We start from the raw sequence: 19918 nt of genomic DNA on the forward strand, positions 1-19918 counted from the left end.
TAGCTGTATTTGTCGTCCTAACTTTATGATCCTCTTCATATTTTTAACTGCTTCTACATATTCCTTTCATAGATAAAGTGATTCTTTTGTTCTGAAGTCTTTAATCTTTATTATTACTCTTCTGCAATGACGTTCATAGAGTATTTATTTATTTTGTTTCCTTGAACTCTACTCGTGTCATTGATCATGTAATACTTGTTCCTTTTCCAAGCGTCCACCAAAAACTCTTGATGCAACAAAAAGTTTAAATAGTTAGCTATGATTGATTCTTTTGCATAATATTACCTAAAGTCTGCCTTACAGCACAACATCAACCCAATAATTTAATACCCTGTAACTTGGCTTTCTTCAAGTTACTTTGTCCACTAATTTTCTGTTATTCGGTTGATGACGTATTAAATTATAACTTTTAACTATACAGCACGAAATATAACCTTTATTTAGAATCTTCTACATCACAGTTTTGCCAATGAGTAAGCAGATCATTTAGAGGAAGAGAATAAAATTTCGATACGTCGAGCATTTAATTAATAAGCTTTCAGTTTCTTATAATCCCCTTATGTTGTTCCTTTTTTTTTCTGATTTAAATAGTTAGCAACTTAGCATGGTAACTCCAAATAAAGAAAACATTCTTTAGTGTATTCATGGAGATGAAAAAGCAGGACTTGGGCTTCAAATTTCTTAGCGCTGATTGTCATGGGACGTTACATGATTCTTGCACTGCCGATTGCTCATTATTGGAAAAAAAAAAAAAAAAATCATGATGAAGCAAGCATTGTTACACACACACACGCACACACACACAAAAAAAAAAAAAAAAAAACTGAAAAAGATATCTCCCATCTTATTGAACAATATGTGAAGTATGAAATTTTTGGGTAAATTCCTTGTATTTGTGAACAAGTTGTTGATCATTACTGTTATTTGCTACCAAGGACTAAAAACTTAAAGGCTTGAAAAGGAATCATATTTTTCCCAAACAAAATAAATAATTAATAATGGGGGAGAAGGAACACATTAAGGAATAGACGGTTAAAATTGAGGACTCAGAATCTCGATACATGAAAGAGCCGTTTTTGAAATTTTTATTCACTGATAGACAAAGCTAAGTAAAATGAATAGAGCATTTTCAAGAAAGTAAAAGTCCTCTTCACACGAGCAAAAAGGTGTTAGGCAACTATGGGAATCAAATAAGAGTGTCCAATCATCAATATCTCACTGTGCTTGGTGTCTTAATGAAAATTTTATTCTGAATCTGACTTCCTATAGGCTATACCACTTTTCTGTTGGGGTATTTCTTTTGCCATCTTCACATTATTAAGATTGTGATATCTCTTATCTCTTTTGTTATGAAGACAATGTTGTGCAAACTCTTTTTAACTCTCGGCTTACTAAGGTGTCCTCCTGTTTTATGACAAGGTTGCCACTTCTATTAATATCTGTCAATGATGTATGGAGTAGTATTTATCTCATTGGTCCCAGTAATATTGGCTGCGCTTTACTTAGAATGCAAATATATTGAAGTACTGACTTAAAAGATCTTTAGTCAGATTTCATTTTAGGTATATGATTACCCTTATATTTTCTGTAAATATAAATTTATTTTGTATTTTTTAACAGTTTATTATGATAGCTTGCTCACACAATTGATAGTATAGTAATTTTTATTTATTAGACCAGCATTGTTGTATGGGGCAGAATGTTGGTCGGTCAAGAACGTTCACGTTCAGAAGATCAAGGTAGCGGAGATGCGGATGCTCAGATTGATGTGTTGTCATACTAGGAGAGATATGATTAAGAATAAAGATATACAGGATATGGACGAAGTGGCCTCCGTGATGGACAAGGTGAGGAAAGCGTGACTGAGATGGTTCGGGCATGTGAAGAGGAGGTGTGAGGGCATCCAGTTAGGAGGTGTGAGAGATGGCAGTCGCAGGAGTTAAGAAAGGTAGAGGTAGGCCGCAAAAGAACTGCGGGAGGTGAATAGACAGGATATGACACAACTTCAGCTGACTGAGGACATGACCTTAGATAGGAAAATTTGGAGGTCGAGGATTAGGATAGAAGGTTAGTGTCAGGCGGCAAGAGACTTTAGGTCTTGTTTGAGTTTCTAAGCGTAACAAATCAAAGTCGGAGACGGATCAAGGTAGCTTGCCTGCCAAGCTGATAGGTAGACGGCTGAAGGATGGAACGTTCAAAGTAGACTGACTCCTTGACTCGGCAGATGGCACGGTGGCAGAAAGGGGTTGGCATGAATGACCTTGTCATGGCATATGTATGGGATGAATCAAACATGTGGGACAGTGTGGTGGCATTGTCAAGTGGGCAAGGCAGATTGGTGCGCCATGGCATGGTATAGGCACTGAGCAGTAGCAAGACATTGGCACAATAGCTTGTGGCATGTGCTAAGGTCGGATCAAGTGCGGGCAAGGCAAGGCGGACTGATGGCAAGCGCTGGCTAAGACAAAAGCAAGGCAAGACAAGGTAAAGGCAAAGGAATGGCACAAGGGAAAACAAGAGTTGGCACGCAGAAGAGGAAACTCGGCCAAGGCATGGGCGATGGCACAACAAAGGCATGGCAGTGTGTGTGCAGCATGCGACAAAGGTAAGCATATGCACAAGGCATGCCACGGCTGGAATAGGGCGTGAAAATAGGTGAAGGGGCTAAGGCTTGGTGCCAAAGTAGCCTTGGGTACGCGGGAAACTGGCAGCACACGCACATGGGGCGGTTGCATTTTTGTAACCGCTTGTTATAGTGTTTTCTGTATCCTTGCAGCTGTTGGGAATAAACCCGCCACGGAAATAATATTCACGGTATTTACAACAGAATAATAATATAGCACCGTGATATGGTTAATCAACCAGAATAAAAAAGAGCGATAATGACACCAAGATTTTTACGTGAAAACCCAAAAGGGAAAAACTACAGGCCGAGAGGAGCGGCTGATATCACTATAGCAAGGATTTAACATTTTGTAGGTCTGAGTAAAATACTCCAAAGATCACTACACACTCAAAAGAAATTACCCTCTTTTAAGATTTTCCACCTCACTACAATATCGCTTACACTCTCTATTTTTCCTCACCGACTATTTTCCCATCTGTGAATGCCTCACTCTTCTTTCTCTCTTTATTGGTGTGTTTACGAATGGAAGAATGACTCTCCCTTTATAGGAGACCAAACTTGGCCTCCAAGCACAAAAAGAAGAAAGAGAAAAGGACCCAAAATTTGTAATCCACAAATTTTCCTTTGGCTCCAAGAATTTGTCTTTGGCTCCAAGTATTTTCCTTTGGCTCCAAGTTCAATTTGTAGCCAACTAAATTGGCACATTCCAATTACCCCCAAATGGGATGGACTTCATCAGCAGCATGTTGCCACACAAAATTATGTTTGCCTATGCAATTGGGATGTCAATAACCCATTAGTATTGATTGGTCTTGAGCCGCCAAGTGTTGGCAGCTCATTGGTTGTAAGCCAAAAGCTGTCACATGTGCTATGAATGTGCAGCCTTGGCTTTAGATAAAAATCAGTGGTTGAAGACTTGTAATTCTACTAAATAAACACTACGAAGACATGTGAGGGTTTCAAAAACAACCTCTCTACCCCGCAAAGGTAGAGGTAAGGTCTTCATACACCCTATCCTTCGCAGAACTCACTTGTGAAATTACACTCGATATGTTGTTGTTGTTCTTGTAGAGTTATTTCAATGTTCAATAAAAAATAAAAGTCATTTCCAGCACAAGTTGTTCCAATTCTACAAACATTTTAAGCTAATATCTATTTGAAATGACAATTTTAGACATAATAGAAAGCACAAAACTTATTACTATTATTTTGTTTTTCATTTGATCATCCAATCATCTCATGTTCTGCCCAAATGGCCACTGAAACAGAATTATCAAAAGCGTGTGTAACCAGTAGCACGGTATCAGTTACAAAACGTGCTTGTATCCGATAAAATCTAAATAAGTATGAAAATAATATCTATCTAATCAAATTTTGTTATTCATCTTTGTAGGTTCGGATGAATAAATCGCCACACGACGATCCACATGGAACATTCACAAAAACTTTTATTTTATTCTTTCATGTATAAACTATTTACGGAAAACTTTAATTTTAATATTATCGAATTATTTTACGATAATTTGTACTAAATGACTCGGCATACACGTGCAACGCACGTGCCCAGATACTAGTTTATTTTAATTTAGGTGTCTTACTTTTAAAAAAAAAATCTATTTTCAAAAAGAAATATTCCTTTCATATTTGGTAACCTTCTAACTCGAATATTTACATCACTCATTTAAGAACACAAGAAATGACATTAAGCATATATTTAATTTAAGATCATAAAATTTAAAAATCTTCCTTATTTTCTTAACCTCCATACCTAGTCAAATTAAGACACATAAAGTGAAATAGAGAAAGCAATAAAAAAAATTAAGTTTTGTTTAAATGGTACTAATGTCACATTAACCCACGTGTTAAGTAAAGGCGTGTCGAGATAAACTTTGGAAAGTACGCTGCCTTCAGATAAAAGCAAAAACTCAGGTCTAAAATCCCTACTTTGGAAAGTATGCCGCCTTCAGATAAACTCTGTTGAGAGAGACGATCTAATCTCTTTTTTCCATGGATCTTCCATCTCCACTCGTTGAATGATATTTCCTTTGTGCCGATGTGCCATTTGTTAGCCTCCAGATCCTAATTCGTGAAGGAATACTTGTCCATCTCCAGCTCCTGCTTTGTGAAGAAAATATTTGATTCTCATGCTTCTCTTCAGGTACTCTTTTAAATCTGAAACCTTTATTGCTTCAAAGTCATTGCTATTGATTCCGTGCTTCGATTTGAATCTCCTTGTTTGTGCTGATACTGTTGTACCTCTTTGTGTTTTCTTTCTCTGTGCTTTCCTCTTATTAATGTGTATGATGCTGATGTTTTTCCTATTATTATCTTCTTCCGTCTTTGCTCTTTGTGAGTAGGGTTGTGCATATTAACGGTTAAACCGATAACCCGAATCAATTATTGGGTTATTGGGTTAATGGTTCAAATCAATGAATTACTGGTTCAGGTATCGAGTGGTGCCTTGTGGTTATTGTCTTATTGGGTCGGGTTACGGTTTGGCCATTTTGTTATCGCGTGAACCGATAACCATTTATTTAATTACAATTCTACCTTCCATATATAAAGTCACTTCACTAGATTTAGGGTCCACTTGATTTTCACTTCATAAACTCAGTCTCTCAAGCGACGTATCGCTACAGAAACCCTTCTCCTCCAATTCGCAAGACGCAAGCACAACTTGAAAATGTAAACTTACTAGACTATCTTTTACTTCTTCAACATTGCTTTCAATTCTCACTATTGTTTCTGTGTTTTTGCATTTATGTGTTTTGGGGTTTTTGTTAGGGTTGGGAAATTAGGAAAATCACTTCCTTGCAGAAAAATTTCTTCATTCTTGAAAATATTTCGTTCAGCATAGTATTAGTAGCTGAAGCTACTTTCAGTTTTAAAGATGGGTTCTTTGTCAACTGCCCATTAGTATTGATTGATCTTGAGCCCGCCAAGTGTCGGCAACTCATTGGTTGTAAGCCAAATGATGTCACATGTGCTATAAATGTGCAACCTTGGCCTTAGACAAAAATCAGTGGTAGAAGACTTGTAATTCTACTAAATAAACACTACGAAGACATATGAGGGTATCGAGAGAGTGTTTCAAGGCAGCAATCGACTTGTGATTGTGCCTAAGTTGAAGTCGAAGTTGAGTTTTGGACGACTTGTGTTCAAAACAAGTGAGGGTCTTTTGTGTTGTTTTTATGATTAATACAAAGGTTTGGAAATTTTCCCGTATTTGATTGTCTCATTTGCTTTACGGTTTGAAAATAATCTAAGTCCCTGGAAAGTTTAGTCGCTGGCTAAGGCGAGTCAAGCAGAGGACTTGACTGCCGCACAGTGGGCAAACCTCGGGCAGAAACTTGGGCGTGGATAAACAACTCTGTGACAATTAGTACGTAGTTGACTTTTGTCGCGTTGTGTGTGAGAGAGGTGGGGGATAGCTTGTCCATCTCCTCTTCTTCTTTTCTTAGAAAGATTGTTTTGGTACCGCGTAGATCATTATCTTTAGGCGTGTATTGCAATGTATTGCCACTTTTGTTTTGTATTTTGGTATATTGCTGTCTTTATTTTTTTTGGAATTCTGCATTGACTATACGTTTCTTTAAAGCCGAGGGTCTATCGAAAACAACCTCTCTAGCTCGCAAAGATAGAGTTAAGGTCTTCATACATCCTACTCTTCGCAGAACCCACTTGTGAGATTACACTCAATATGTTGTTGTTGTTGTTCTTGTAGAGTTATTTCAATGTTCAATAATATAATAAAAGTTATTGCCAGCACAAGTTGTTCCAATTCTACAAACATTTTAAGCTAGTATCTATTTGAAATGACAATTTTAAACATAATAGAAAGCACAAAACTTATTACTATTATTTGTTTTTCATTTGATCATCCAATCATCTCATGTTCTGCCCAAATGGCCACTGAAACAGAATTATCAAAAGCGTGTGTAACCAGTAGCACAGTATCAGTTACAAAACGTGTTTGTATCCGATAAAATCTAAATAAGTATGAAAATAATATCTATCTAATTAAATTTTTGTTATTCATCTTTGTAGGTTCGGATGAATAAATCACCACACGACGATCCACATGGAACATTCACAAAATTTTTTATTTTATTCTTTCATGTATAAACTATTTATGGAAAACTTTAATTTTAGTATTACCGAATTATTTTACGATAATTTGTAGTGAATGACTAGGCATACACGTGCAACACACGTGCCGAGAAACTAGTTTATTTTAATTTAGGTGTCTTACTTTTTTTTTTAAATCTATTTTCAAAAAGAAATATTCCTTTTATATTTGGTAACCTTCGAACTCGAATATTTATATGACTCATTTAAGACCACAAGAAATGACATTAAGCATATATTTGATTTAAGATCATAAGATTAAAAAAAATTCCTTATTTTCTTAACCTCCCTACCTAGTCAAATTAAGACACATAAAGTGAAATAAAGAAAGTAATAAAAAAAATTTAGTTTTGTTTAAATGGTACTGATGTCACATGAACCCACGTGTTAAGTAAAGGCGCGTCGAGATAAACTTTAGAAAGTACGCCGCCTTCAGATAAAAGCAAAAACTCAGGTCTGAAATCCCTACTTTGAAAAGTATGCCGCCTTCAGATGAACTTTGTTGAGAGAGACGATCTAAGCTCTTTTTTCCATGTATCCTCCATCTCCACTCGTTGAATGATATTTCCTTTGTGCCGATGTGCCATTTGTTAGCCTCCAGATCCTGATTCGTGAAGGAATACTTGTCCATCTCCAACTCCTGATTTGTGTAGAAAATATTTGATTCTCATGCTTCTTTTCAGGTACTCTGATGGGTGTAAATTATTCATATAATTTTATACATAAAAAAATAAGTTTTAAAATAAAACATGAATAATTATATCTTATTCTCGCATATTTTCTGACAGAATCTTGCAGGAAAAAGAATATCTCGGAAGAATGAATAATAAGCAAATGCCAAAGAGATAAGACAATATTTCATGGGTTCAACCACAAGTACATGTTCACAATCGTGAAATTTCACATGTGGGAATTACATAAAGACAATATTGGGAGAAGTTGCAAAATCCACGGGTGTAACCGCCACTTTCATACTTACACCCGTCAAGTATTGGCATCAAGAAAGAAGTTGTATATCCACGGGTGTGACCACCACTTTCATACTCACACCCATCAAGTGTTGAAATCCACGGGTGTAACCGCTACTTTCTACTCACACCCGTCAAGTAAGGTCACGTATGTGAGCACTACTTCAAGGAATGCATTCGTAGGGGGAGACACTACATTTTCCTATAAATAGAGACATCACTTTGCTTAGAAAAAAATAGAATCCAATCTTGAGAAGGACATAAGAAATAGTCTTTGCTCTATTTCTCTTCTTTTTATTTATATTTGTAGGAGTAGTATTTTATTTTTAATTTCTTTCTTACATACTCCTTAATGGAGATTTTTTTTTTTTTTTTTGGATAGTTGAAGAAGCTTGGTATGATGTTATAATATTATCTTTACTTTAATTTTTTCATGTCTTGATATTCAAATCTTTGATCTTGCTTCTTTTAGTCCTAATTCTCACGGAGGGATTAATTCAAATAATTTTGTTGGTTTAAAATTGTTCTCTTATTTCTTTCAGTCCTAATTCTCACGGAGGGATTGACTCAAATAAGTTTAATGATTTGAGGGGTCTCTATCTTATTTCTTTTAGTTCTAATTCTCGCGGAGGGACTGACTCAAATAAGTTTATTGATTTTAAGGGCTAATCGCAAGAGGTCTTTATTCCTCATGACACAAATCAAGTCAAATAAGTTTTTATATTCTATTGTGGAATTTACAAGAATAAGATTTTATTATAATTGTACCGAGTGGATTCAACGACACCCAACTCTTTTCTTTTTAAATTTTCTAATAAGTTGTTTGTTTTATTTTAAGTAATTTATAATTTCAAAAACTCTCCTTTCATCAATTTGATTCTCTCAAATAGTACCCAAGACAATACACATCTGTAGTCTAGGTGGTTCTAATCTCTGTGGGACGATATCTTAAACTATACTAGAATTTGACAGAGTACGAGCGAATTTTACTATGCACTTTGGCCTTGTCATACTCTTTTAGATCTGAAACCTTTATTGCTTCAAAGTCATTGCTATTGATTCCGTGCTTCGATTTGAATCTCCTTGTTTGTGCTGATCCTGCTGTACCTCTTTGTGTCTTTTTTCTTTGTGCTTTCCTCTTATTAATGTGTATGATGTTGATGTTTTTCCTATTATTATCTTCTTTCGTCTTTGCTCTTTGTGAGTAGGGTTGTGCATATTAACGGTTAAACCGATAACACGAATCAATTATTGGGTTATTGGGTTAATGGTTCGAATTAATGAATTACTGGTTCATGTATCGGATGGTGCCTTGTGGTTATTGGCTTATTGGGTCGGGTCACGGTTTGACCATTTTTGTTAACGCGTGAACGATAACCCGATAACTATTTATTTAACTAGAATTCTACCTTCCATATATAAAGTCACTTCACTAGATTTAGGGTCCACTTGATTTTCACTTCATAAACTCAGTTTCTCAAGCGGCGTATCACTATAGAAACCCTTCTCCTCCAATTCGTAAGACGCAAGCACAACTTGAAAATGTAAACTTACTAGACTATCTTTTACTTCTTCAACATTGCTTTCAATTCTCACTATTGTTTCTGTGTTTTTGCATTTATGTGTTTTGAGGTTTTTGTTAGGGTTGGGAAATTAGGAAAATCACTTCCTTGCAGAAAAATTTCTTCGTTCTTGAAAATATTTTGTTCAGCATAGTCTTAGCAGCTGAAGCTACTTTCAGTCTTGAAGATGGGTTCCTTGTTCTTGAATTTTTTTGGTGTGAAATCTTAACGGTTAAATTGATAATCGAACTGATAACAAACAACAACCGATTAACCGATATCTTAATGCTTCTTTAACGATTTAACATGTTTATAAACTGATAATCGATAAGTTGAACCGACAACTTTGAAACCCGAACAGATTCGACCGAAATGCAACCCTATTTGTGACTACATGTGCTGATGTTATGGTTTCTCTTGAAAGCATTAATCCTGTGCTTTTTCTTCAGTATTTCTCACATCCTTGTTGAATGATATCAATAACACATGTTTTTTTTTTTAAATTGATTTGGGAATCATATTAGAGTACATCTGTATATGGTAGATCAATAGCAGTGACTCAACATAATGAGTATATCAGTATAATTTATTTAGACGCTCAAACTATAATTTGTTTCGATTAAACATCTAAACACATGATAAAATGAATGTATTATCCATATTAACCAATTGAGAGAGGTGACTTATTGGGTTTACCCCGTGCGCACCCGAACGATAGCGGCTGCGGGTTCCATGTCATCGAAAAAAAAAGAAAAAAGAGGTGACTTATTTTAATTTGCTAACTTATTTGAAGGGGCTACTTGAGAAAATGGAGTAAGTTTAGGGGCATTTTATGTATGTTGTATTATATATAAGACGCCATTGTTCCCCGACAAAACCCCAACCCTAGTCTCAGCAACAACAATGATAATCGAGAAAGGCGATGAAGTCCATGTTATAAGAGAAGGAATAGGTTAAAACCAACAGTTTCGGCTCCGAGCCTAATCCCAATCCTGAAAAAAGGGTTTTTCCCGTTGTCCCATTTACGTTATGGTTGAGTATCACCTTTCAACTATTTAATTTTGTGCCTTCAATTTGCACGTGTTTATATAAGATTAATTTGCCCAGAATTTTGAACTAAATAGCAAAGTTGTTTTTATCCAAGGAAGTTGGATATTTACAAATTACATTTCTGTACTTATAGCAAAGTTGTTTCCACTAATAAATAGAATGAATCGATTTGGAGCTCAAAGTATTCATCACGGTTAGCTAGTATAACACTTGTTGATTAGACCTCCCATATCACGGTTATGCCCATATACAGTGTCAAAATTATCCGTATCTTCGCAGCTTAATTAGTGAATTATTTATTTGCTTGTCCAGCTAGGGAGAGCATGTCGTCATTTTGTCCACTAGAAGAATAACACTTGCTAGGAAAATGGTGGAGCATGTAATTTGTTAGTTCCCCTGACGTCTTTAGTAAGATCTAAGTTTGTCACGTGCTAGCGTAATTATGCACCTGCTCTAAGTTCAATGGATATCTGTCGTGTTAATAACGATCTTATGTCCAAATCTTGGGAGTAGCTGTCTAGTGTGATATAACCACATATGGCTAAAAAGTTGACATGTGCTGCGTCTTTGCCTGAGATTTTGATATGTTTTCCTAACACAATGTCTTTGGAGATGCCGTTGTACATGTAATTTTTCTCGGTTTTATTTGTTCAAAATTTTACATCATTAAGCAATATAATCACTCACTTCTGTGCCAATGGTACCAGATGCCTCTTCAATTGGGAACTTCAAGTGCTGCATTAGATCGCATCATCAAGGAAACAACCTCTTCTAAGAAGAAACTGGAAATGGATATTAGGACTGATGCGGTACGGCCTCCGAAGAAGTTAAGAAGTAGAAAACATAGTGTAGAAGCTTTTGAGAATCAAGAATTTCTGAGGCATTTGGTATCTGGGAAGGCATTTGTAAGTGGCTTCTACCATCTTATGCTTAGTTCATGCTTTTTTCTTCTGATGTTTTGCATGATAACTCATCAATTTTGTTTCTGTTCTTTCTGAACTTTTAAAACTCTTCTATCATTTATTCCTTTTGATAACCGTTGTATCCGGGCTAGCTTGCGCGTACCTCTACTTGTTCCACGGGGTTCCTGCAGCGGCGTTGCTAGAAACTTCACTAAGGGTGTTTAGACTTTGAAGAAGCAAATTAAAAAATCGATGAATGGGTGCACTGACAAAAAATGATGAATGGGTGCATAGACGATAATTTTTTTCCTTAAATCGCGGTCATCCATTTGCTAGTATCCTATTATCCGTAGGGTAAAACTAACATATCTTACAAAATAAGGAAGGTAGAAAACCAAAAAAGCCAAACTTAAAACAAATGTAGAGCAAAAAACATTCCAATTTAACTCAACCCTGTGTTGAACATAATAAGGTTATAAAATTACATATTCTACAATCTACATCAATGGAATGTGCAAATAATTGTTCATTAAATTTCAAACCATGCGTTTATGATACTCGAGGATTTTTGAGTTGTAATAAAGTTGGAAGAAATTATTAGTGGATTAACTTTCTTAAAATACTATATTATCCTAAGTATTAGTTTAGGTGTATTTGATAACCTTGCCAAGTAGATAGAATGTAATACCTAATCCATTTTTGAGTATGTATAACGATCTGAAGTTAAATTTGAGTGACAGAATATTTTAGAACTATTTGATTCTTGATTGTAAAATAAAATATGAATGGATTGAAGATATTGAGAGCAGAGAGAGAAAGAGAGGAGGAAAAAAACTAAAAAATAATTGCCAAAGAAGGGTGGGATTAACGTTTTAATCCCCACATACTTTTTGGATATAAAAGGAAAATAAGAATGAAGTTTTTCTGCCTCTTTTGGCCATTTTTGTTTTCGGAAAGCCTGGTTGTTTGTTTTTTCCAAAAAAAGAGTCTTTTTTCATAAAGATATGCGGACGCCCCAGGCCAGAATCGAACACAACACTGTCAGCTTGCTTTGTACACCCTTTACCACTGGACCGCCTCCCTCAGTTGTTTTAAAGGCGTTCAAGATATATTATCTATCCAGAAAAGGTAATATTAAACCTATATCCACTGTAAGGTGTTCAACTGACCACCCTATACAACTGTAGCTCCGCCACTGAGTACTGCTACCTTGCAACAACACAGGTACGGGGTAATTCTGTTCACCAAGGCTTGAACAGCTGTGAGGAAATCACCTAGTGTTGTTTCCTCTGCTGAGATTTGAACCTGAGAACTCATGGGTCTTAAAACCGCTTCATTGACGACTAAGACACACCCTTGGTGCGGTCCTCTATAATTTATTTAAGGCAGCAATATGCAAGACATGATAGAATGATCCTTTCTTAAGTAACAAGGATATAAAGGACTTCTAAACCTTATTGATTTCCATGCTGTCTGCATATTTCATTGCTTTTTATTGTTCAAGAATAGCTGATACTGCATACTTATCTGTGATCTTTGGAACATCCAGTAAAATGTATCATGTGGGAACTGGGAAGCATTCAGAAATTGGTTTGTGTTAGAATAAAATTGGTTTGTCAATCTTTCTTTTAGTTTGTTTGGTGGGTCGTATGGAGAGAGAAATGCTGGAGTTTTTGGTAACAAAAAGGACAATGTAGTTAATCTGAAGCACAAATGTATATTTTTGCTTAATTTTTGGTGCAACATAACCTTGGCAAATGTTTTAGGCGTTGGCTGAGTTTCTTAGTTCTTTACACTCACTCTACAGTTATCTTTTAGATGTACTTTTTTTTTTTGATTAGCGCCGGGTGTCCGAGTCTCTTTGAGCCCCGACTAATCCCGGGGGTGCACAGGCCCTCGGCAAGGAGTTTCCCGCAAGTGCACCACGGGTAATTCAGGGTTTTCCCCAATCCGATGGCCCTCAGAAATTGTTTGCACCCAGCGGGTTTCGAACTTGAAACCTTGAAAGGGAGCACCCCAAGGCTCAAGTCAATTGCCACCAGGCCAACCCCTGAGGGTTATCTTTTAGATGTACTTCTATCCAGCTTTTTCTTGAAGTTGCCCCCCTCTTTACATCAATAAAATTCTTTCAGTTACCTATCAAAATAAATAAATAAATCTTTCTTTTAGTTTGTCAACTCTGAAAAGAGACATTTTCGCTATTGCTCGACCAACCCAAAAGGACTTTAAAGGAGGTTGATTTGATGTTCCATTGAAGTGAGTCTCCTTTTATTTTCTCTTGTTTCCATTGAAGTGAGTCTCTTTTTATTTTCTCTTGTTCTTATAAGGGACTCGGTGATTCTAGTCCTTTAGCTCATCAACCAGTGTGTTGGAACATTTTTCTTATGAACCTTTTCTTTTAGATCATGCTTTCCCTTTTGAGAAAAATGTAAGTTTTTGTGGTGAAGGGAATGAGATTCCTGAATATCTGTTCTTCCTTGGCGGTTCTCTCCATTCTCTTGGTACAAACCTTGTTTGATTTTTCTCTTTCCGAGCTCACTGAAAAATTACAAAGTAAAAGAGACTAGATCCCAAAATCTTGTGACTTGAAGAACTAATTTTGCGTCTTCATTGTTCTAGAATCCCCCATTTCCCTCAACTTCCAATGTTCTTTACAAAACCCAATCCCTTTGTCTGCACAAAGTTAAAATCAGTAGTGGTAGATGAAAAATTTCACCAATAGCTACAACGATGATAATCGAGAAAGTGGATTTAGGAAATGCATCAGCATCGCCTACTAAATACTCGCCCTTCAGCATCGGCGATGAAGTCGAAGTTACCAGAGAGGAAGTGGGTTATAGTGGAGCTGGCTACGAATCCATCATTGTTGAACCATTGAAGCCAACAGCTCCGAACCCGAAAAGCCAAAATAAGAAAAGTGGTTATTAAATATTTAGATGTATGTAATAACCTAGAGAGTGTAATACCAAATCCATTTATTAAATATTTAGATGTATGTAATAACCTTGCCAAGTAGAGAATGTAATACCAAATCCATTTTTGAGTATCTATCACGATCTGAAGTTAAATTTGAGTCAAAACGTATTTTAGAACTATTTGATTCTTGATTGTAAAAGAACATATGAATGAATGGAAGTTATTAAGGAGCAAAGAGAGAAAGGGAAAAGGACAAACTAAAAAAGATTGTCAATGAAGGGGTGGGATTAACGTTTCAATCCCCACTTAGTTTTTGGCTATAAAGCAAGCGCCTGTAGCTCAGTGGATAGAGCGTCTGTTTCCTAAGCAGAAAGTTGTAGGTTTCCCCAGACCCCACCTGGTGGGATTATACTGGGTATGTTGTTGTTGTTTAATTTTTGGCTATAAAAGGAAAATAAGAATGAAGGCTTTCTGCCTTTTTTGGGATTAGACGTTTATTGGCCTTTTTTGTTTTCGGAAAGAAGTGCGTTTGTTTTTCAAAAAAAGTCTTTTTCATATAGAAATACGCCACAGGCCAGAATCGAATACAATACCGTAAGCTCGCTTCGAACACCCTTTACCACTGGACCACCTGCCTCAGGTTTGTTTTAAGGTAGTTCAAGATAAATTATCTATCCAGAAAAGGGAATATTCCTATAAACTGTATAATTTTCCGGCAAAGGGTGTTCGACTGACCACCCTATACCACTGTAGCTCCGCCACTGAGTACCTGCCACCTCCCAACAAATCAGGTACGGGTAATTCTGTTCACCAATGCTTGGACAGCTGTGAAGGAATCACCTAGTGTTGTTGCCTCTGCTGAGATTTGAACCTGAGAACTCATGGGTCTTAAACCCACTTCATTGACCACTAAGCCACACCCTTGGTGTGGTCCTCTATCATTTAGGACTTCTAAACCCCCCCCCCCCCCCCCCCCCCCCTTTTTTTTTTTTTTACAAGAAAAAAAAAGGCTAGATTATAACAATATTTCCATCTTTCCAATAATACAACTGGTGCAAACAACTATATTTCACCGACTGCAACTGCTCCTTTTTACCTTCAAAACACCTCAAATTTCCTTCTTTCCATATAGTCCAAGCTATACTAAGAGGAATAGCTCTCCAGATCTTTTTTAGGACTTCTAAACGTTACTCATTTGAGATAATTACGGCTCAGTACCGATCGGGCATCTAGTCTACGAATTTGGCCCAACTTACTTATTCTTACCAATTTTAGCCCAATTCGCCTCTTTAGGTCAGCGATGAGTGACTTTCGGAGTGGTCGCCGGCGAAGTTGACAGAAAGATTGCTGGGAGAAGCTCAGACAACTGGGATCTTGCCGGAAGGCAGAAGGCGGTGGAGGTGATTAGGAAGTGGAGAAGAGTTGCGAAACCAAGAAAAAGGAGACAAAGAAGGAAAAGCGAAAGGAAGATAGCCATAACTATGCATTTAAGGAAAATGGTAATTAATTTTCTCGGTTTATTGTTCGGATTCTGATGACTTGATTTGGGGACGGTATGGTGGTCACCGGTGAGGCGTCTAATTGAATTCATCATACAACAATTAACAGTCAATTGAGTAATCTATATTAAAATGAATAATCTGTTGGAATTGTTCAGATTGTCACCTTAGAATTGGTTCCTTTTCTTTTCCTCTAAGTCAATCTCTCTATCTTCTTTTTTGCTTTATCATTTTCTTTGAAATCTCATCCCGCAACATCTGTCTTTAACGTTACGTTTGATGAGCTTTTATTCTGATGAAATGGTTCAGAACTTCAAATCTTTGAACTATTATGACAGAAATAAACTTCAATTTGAGTTGGTTTTGTGTGTTTATACATGATTATACAAAGCTTATACATTATATATGTAATGTTTATATATAGCTATACAAGATAGATACATTATCTATATATCGAATTAGATGTGTGGGCACTAGATGTGTGGCCGTATATATACATTATCTATGCACTGATGATACAGTGGGCTAGTCGGCTGTAAACTAGATTTGTGGGCTGTATATATGGGTTAGTTCCCTATTGATATCCATGCTGTCAGCTTGTTCATTGCTTCTCTTTGTTCAAGAATAGCTGATACAATGTACTTATTTGCGATCATTGGAATGTCCAGGAAAATGTAACATGTTGAAGCATTCAGAAATTTGTTTGTGTTAGAATAAAATTGGTTTGTCAATCTTTCCTTTAGTTTGTCAACTCTGGTAAGAGACATTTTCGCTATTGCTTGTCCAATCCAAAAGGACTTTAAAGGAGGCTGATTTGATGTTCCATTGAATTGATTTTCCTTCTATTTTCTCTTGTTCTGGTAAGGGGCTCAGTGATTCTAGTCTTTTAACTCATCAACCAGTGTGTTGAGAAACTTGACATTCCTTCTTAAGAGCCTTCAAGCATTAAGAGAACAAGAAAAGTTGAATTTTTAGTCTTTCTACATTGTCCCCATCAACCTTTTCTCTCTGAACCTTCTCGTTTAGATCCTGCTTTCACTTCTGTGAAAAATGTACGTTTCTGTGGTAGGGATGAGATTCCAAATATCCATTCTTTTGTCCCATGCTCTCTCAGTTTTCTCTTTCGCGGCTCACTGAAAAATTACAAAGCAAACGAGACTAGATCCGAAAATCTTGTGACTGCTACTTCAATGTACTTTAATAACCAAGCTCTATGATTGCTGATTAAAAAAATCAAGCTCTATGGTTTGTTGTATGTTAAATTGAACTTCCCCGGCTACTGATGCGTTTGGTATGTTTATCAACTTTAGAATATTCAGTATGACCTAGTCAGCATTGTTAATAAATGACCGTTTTCAGCTGTGTTGAAGCAAAGGTTGTTGGTTTGCATACCTAACATATCTCTATTTCGGGGTTGTTCTCTAGAGCCTGACTTTTTTGGTGGTTTGTGCTAACTTTTGCAGACTAGAAAACCAAGAACACGTGGTTCAATAGATAATCAATCAAGTCATGCGATGGAAGAAAGTAAAAATTGTTCGTCAACTGAGATCACTTGTTCTAGTGGGGGTAAGTGACTCTTTAACTTTACACTCGCTAGTTGATATTCGTCACTATTCGTGAAGAACTCAACTATATGTGGATGCAGACTGCAGTAAACTAGTTGTTTAAGAAGGTGTTGATAGAGAGCTGAACAAAGAGGATATTGAAAATGTGGTTAATGTGGGAATCCTAGCGCCCTGTGTCCACTCTCTCAAGCGCACCAGAGATAAGGATGGGAAGCAAAGTGATTCCAAATTTCAGATTGTTGAGGTAACATATTACTCATTCATCTGGTGCAAAGATCCACTTGTCTAATAAATCAACAATATTAGTAACTAGCTATTCTTTAAAATAACCCTCCCACATGGTACAAACAATCTCTTCACGTCGAGCATTTTTTTTGCAAATTTTTAAAATTGTGGGTCTTTTCTTGCAAAATATAAACTTATAGGTCAAGTTTTAGATTTAAAAAAAATTGAAATCACAAACTTGGAATTGAAATCCTACCTTTTGTAGGATTTGGGATTTGCAATCAAAATGTCAATCTGAAGCTGAAGTTTTATTCAACTATCATAAACAAACACTGATTCAAATCAAAACTTCAAATTTGAGCTCCAAATTGCGTGGCCAAATGCCTGCTTAAAATCTAGGAATTTATTTTTGCATATGATACTTGGATACCAGAATACCATCACCTAGATGCTTTGATTCTACCAACAACATGAGGCCTAAATAAATAAAGATCTCAATGATATAAAAGATATCTTTAATTAAAGTATTGAATAATCCATAGGCTTGAGTTCCCTTGCCTTTCTTCTCCATAAGTTCACTTTTCTGTTCATTTATATTTAATCTGGTGTTTGCTTTCTATTTTGTGTCATCCAGGGCACCAGAAAAAGAAGTACTGTGGGCCTGTCTGCCCATAGATCACTTGCTGTGCCACCAGCTAACTAATTTTGGTGTACAGTTTTGTTCACCTATTGCATGATTGCATAATGTTTTGCTTAATGACAGGTATGGAGAAACAAGTACTTGAAAGCACTCTCCATGACTCGGTTAATGAACAGAATGCAAATCAAGCTGAGTTATCTTCAACTAAAACTAGTGGGATAAATACTTCAGCAGGTAAAGCATGCATTCCCAGTGCAATTTAACACAATATTTCTACTGTTGTCACTAATCCTGTTTGCAATTATTTAGTAATTCCAATGTGTTTAGCTTCTTGTTTCAAAGTTTTTGGTTCTCAAGGAAATTGCGTTCTAATGTTAAATACTTAAATTATTCCTTCTAGTTTTAACTTCTATCTAGATAGCTTAATAACTACTTTCGTACCAAGAGCTATAAAGAACTCCAAGCTGTCTGCATTATTTGATACAATTATAATTTGAAAGAGTGGTTTCTAAAATTAAGCATCATCTATTTCTAAGTGCATGTATTCACTTACAACAAGAACTGCAGTTGAACAGAAAAAGATGAATATCCAGGTGTTTGTCAAGACTGAAGTTTGTTATGGATAGGTTTTGTGAGTTTGAGCTCAATTAGACCTTATGATTCGATACAAGCTCAACCTTGATTATTTATTAAGGACTTATGAAGGAAAAAAAGTATTTTTATACTCCACTTTCTTTCTTTTCCAGGTAATCTAGCCACATTTCAATTATTCGTTTTAGTATCTTTCTTAAAAATTACATTTGCAGGAGCCTCTGCTGCAGCAGTCCAACAATGTGCCGGGCCCAGTACTCAACAACCTAAAAAATGCCAAATGCTGAACTTAGTTCCGTCACGCCTGAGCCGACTCTGGCACTGCCATTAAAGAAGAACTCCGCTCTGTGGAGAGCATTTGAATCTATGGAAATATTTGCAAAAATTCCACAGAATCCACATTTTTCACCTTTAATACAATATGAGGAGAGGAAACGGGAAGAAGTAGCTTTACTAAAGATGACAAACTATGCTTTTTTCGTTGAGAGGATACCAAAGTTAACCGTTGTTGAACTTAATAATTCAGATCTCATTAGCGACATGCTGGACTCTATCAAGGACTTGGAGGAGTATGGATTTGATCTAGTGCGGGTTAAACGTCATTTGAACGATTTGCTGTTGAACAACGAGAAGCAAACTCACCTTTGAAACAAGTTGGAAGAAGGAGAGGGCAAAATCAGAAAATGCTATCTTGAGAAAGCGATGGCTAAAAATGAGATTAACAAGATTGCTGTGAAGATAAAGGATATACAGAAAGAACTTCTGTCAGCCGAAAATGTGTTAGAGACGATGGATAATCATATCGAGGTATGGAAATCTCTAAAGGTTGCCATTTGTGATGACCTTCATCATGTTGAGTTTGATATTGAAGGAACAGTGGCTTCAGTGAAGCAAATCTTCAGCTGAAAGAGAACTTCAATGTCTGCAAATGTTCATCTGAAAGAGAACTGATTTGTAGAAATGTTGGTACGTTAAGAAATCCTTGCTGTCTGCAGTTTAGATAATATGTTTTTCCTTAGAAACAAATTTGGTACAGAATTTTTAACTATGAAACCATATTTTGTAAATAAGTTAGGCTGTTTGGTTGCCATGTTTCCTTCTAACTTCTGTAAGAGTACTTTTTGAAGTACATGATAGAGATAGATTCACAAAAGTCTATCCTAACTTGTTTGGGTTCGAGGCATAGTTGTAGTAGTGCTGTTAAATCAGTATGTAGGTGTCTTTTTTTTTTCTTTCTAAATTGTCC

At 36.2% G+C, this 19918-nt stretch overlaps 1 pseudogene; it reads left to right on the forward strand.

Moving 5' to 3' along the window:
• The first annotated feature begins 10147 nt into the window (after window positions 1–10147).
• Window positions 10148–19849, forward strand: LOC132633474 (DUF724 domain-containing protein 5-like; annotated as a pseudogene).
• Window positions 19850–19918: the final 69 nt, after the last annotated feature.

Source organism: Lycium barbarum, chromosome 3 (assembly GCF_019175385.1).
Source record: "Lycium barbarum isolate Lr01 chromosome 3, ASM1917538v2, whole genome shotgun sequence".
Lineage (NCBI taxonomy): Eukaryota > Viridiplantae > Streptophyta > Magnoliopsida > Solanales > Solanaceae > Lycium > Lycium barbarum.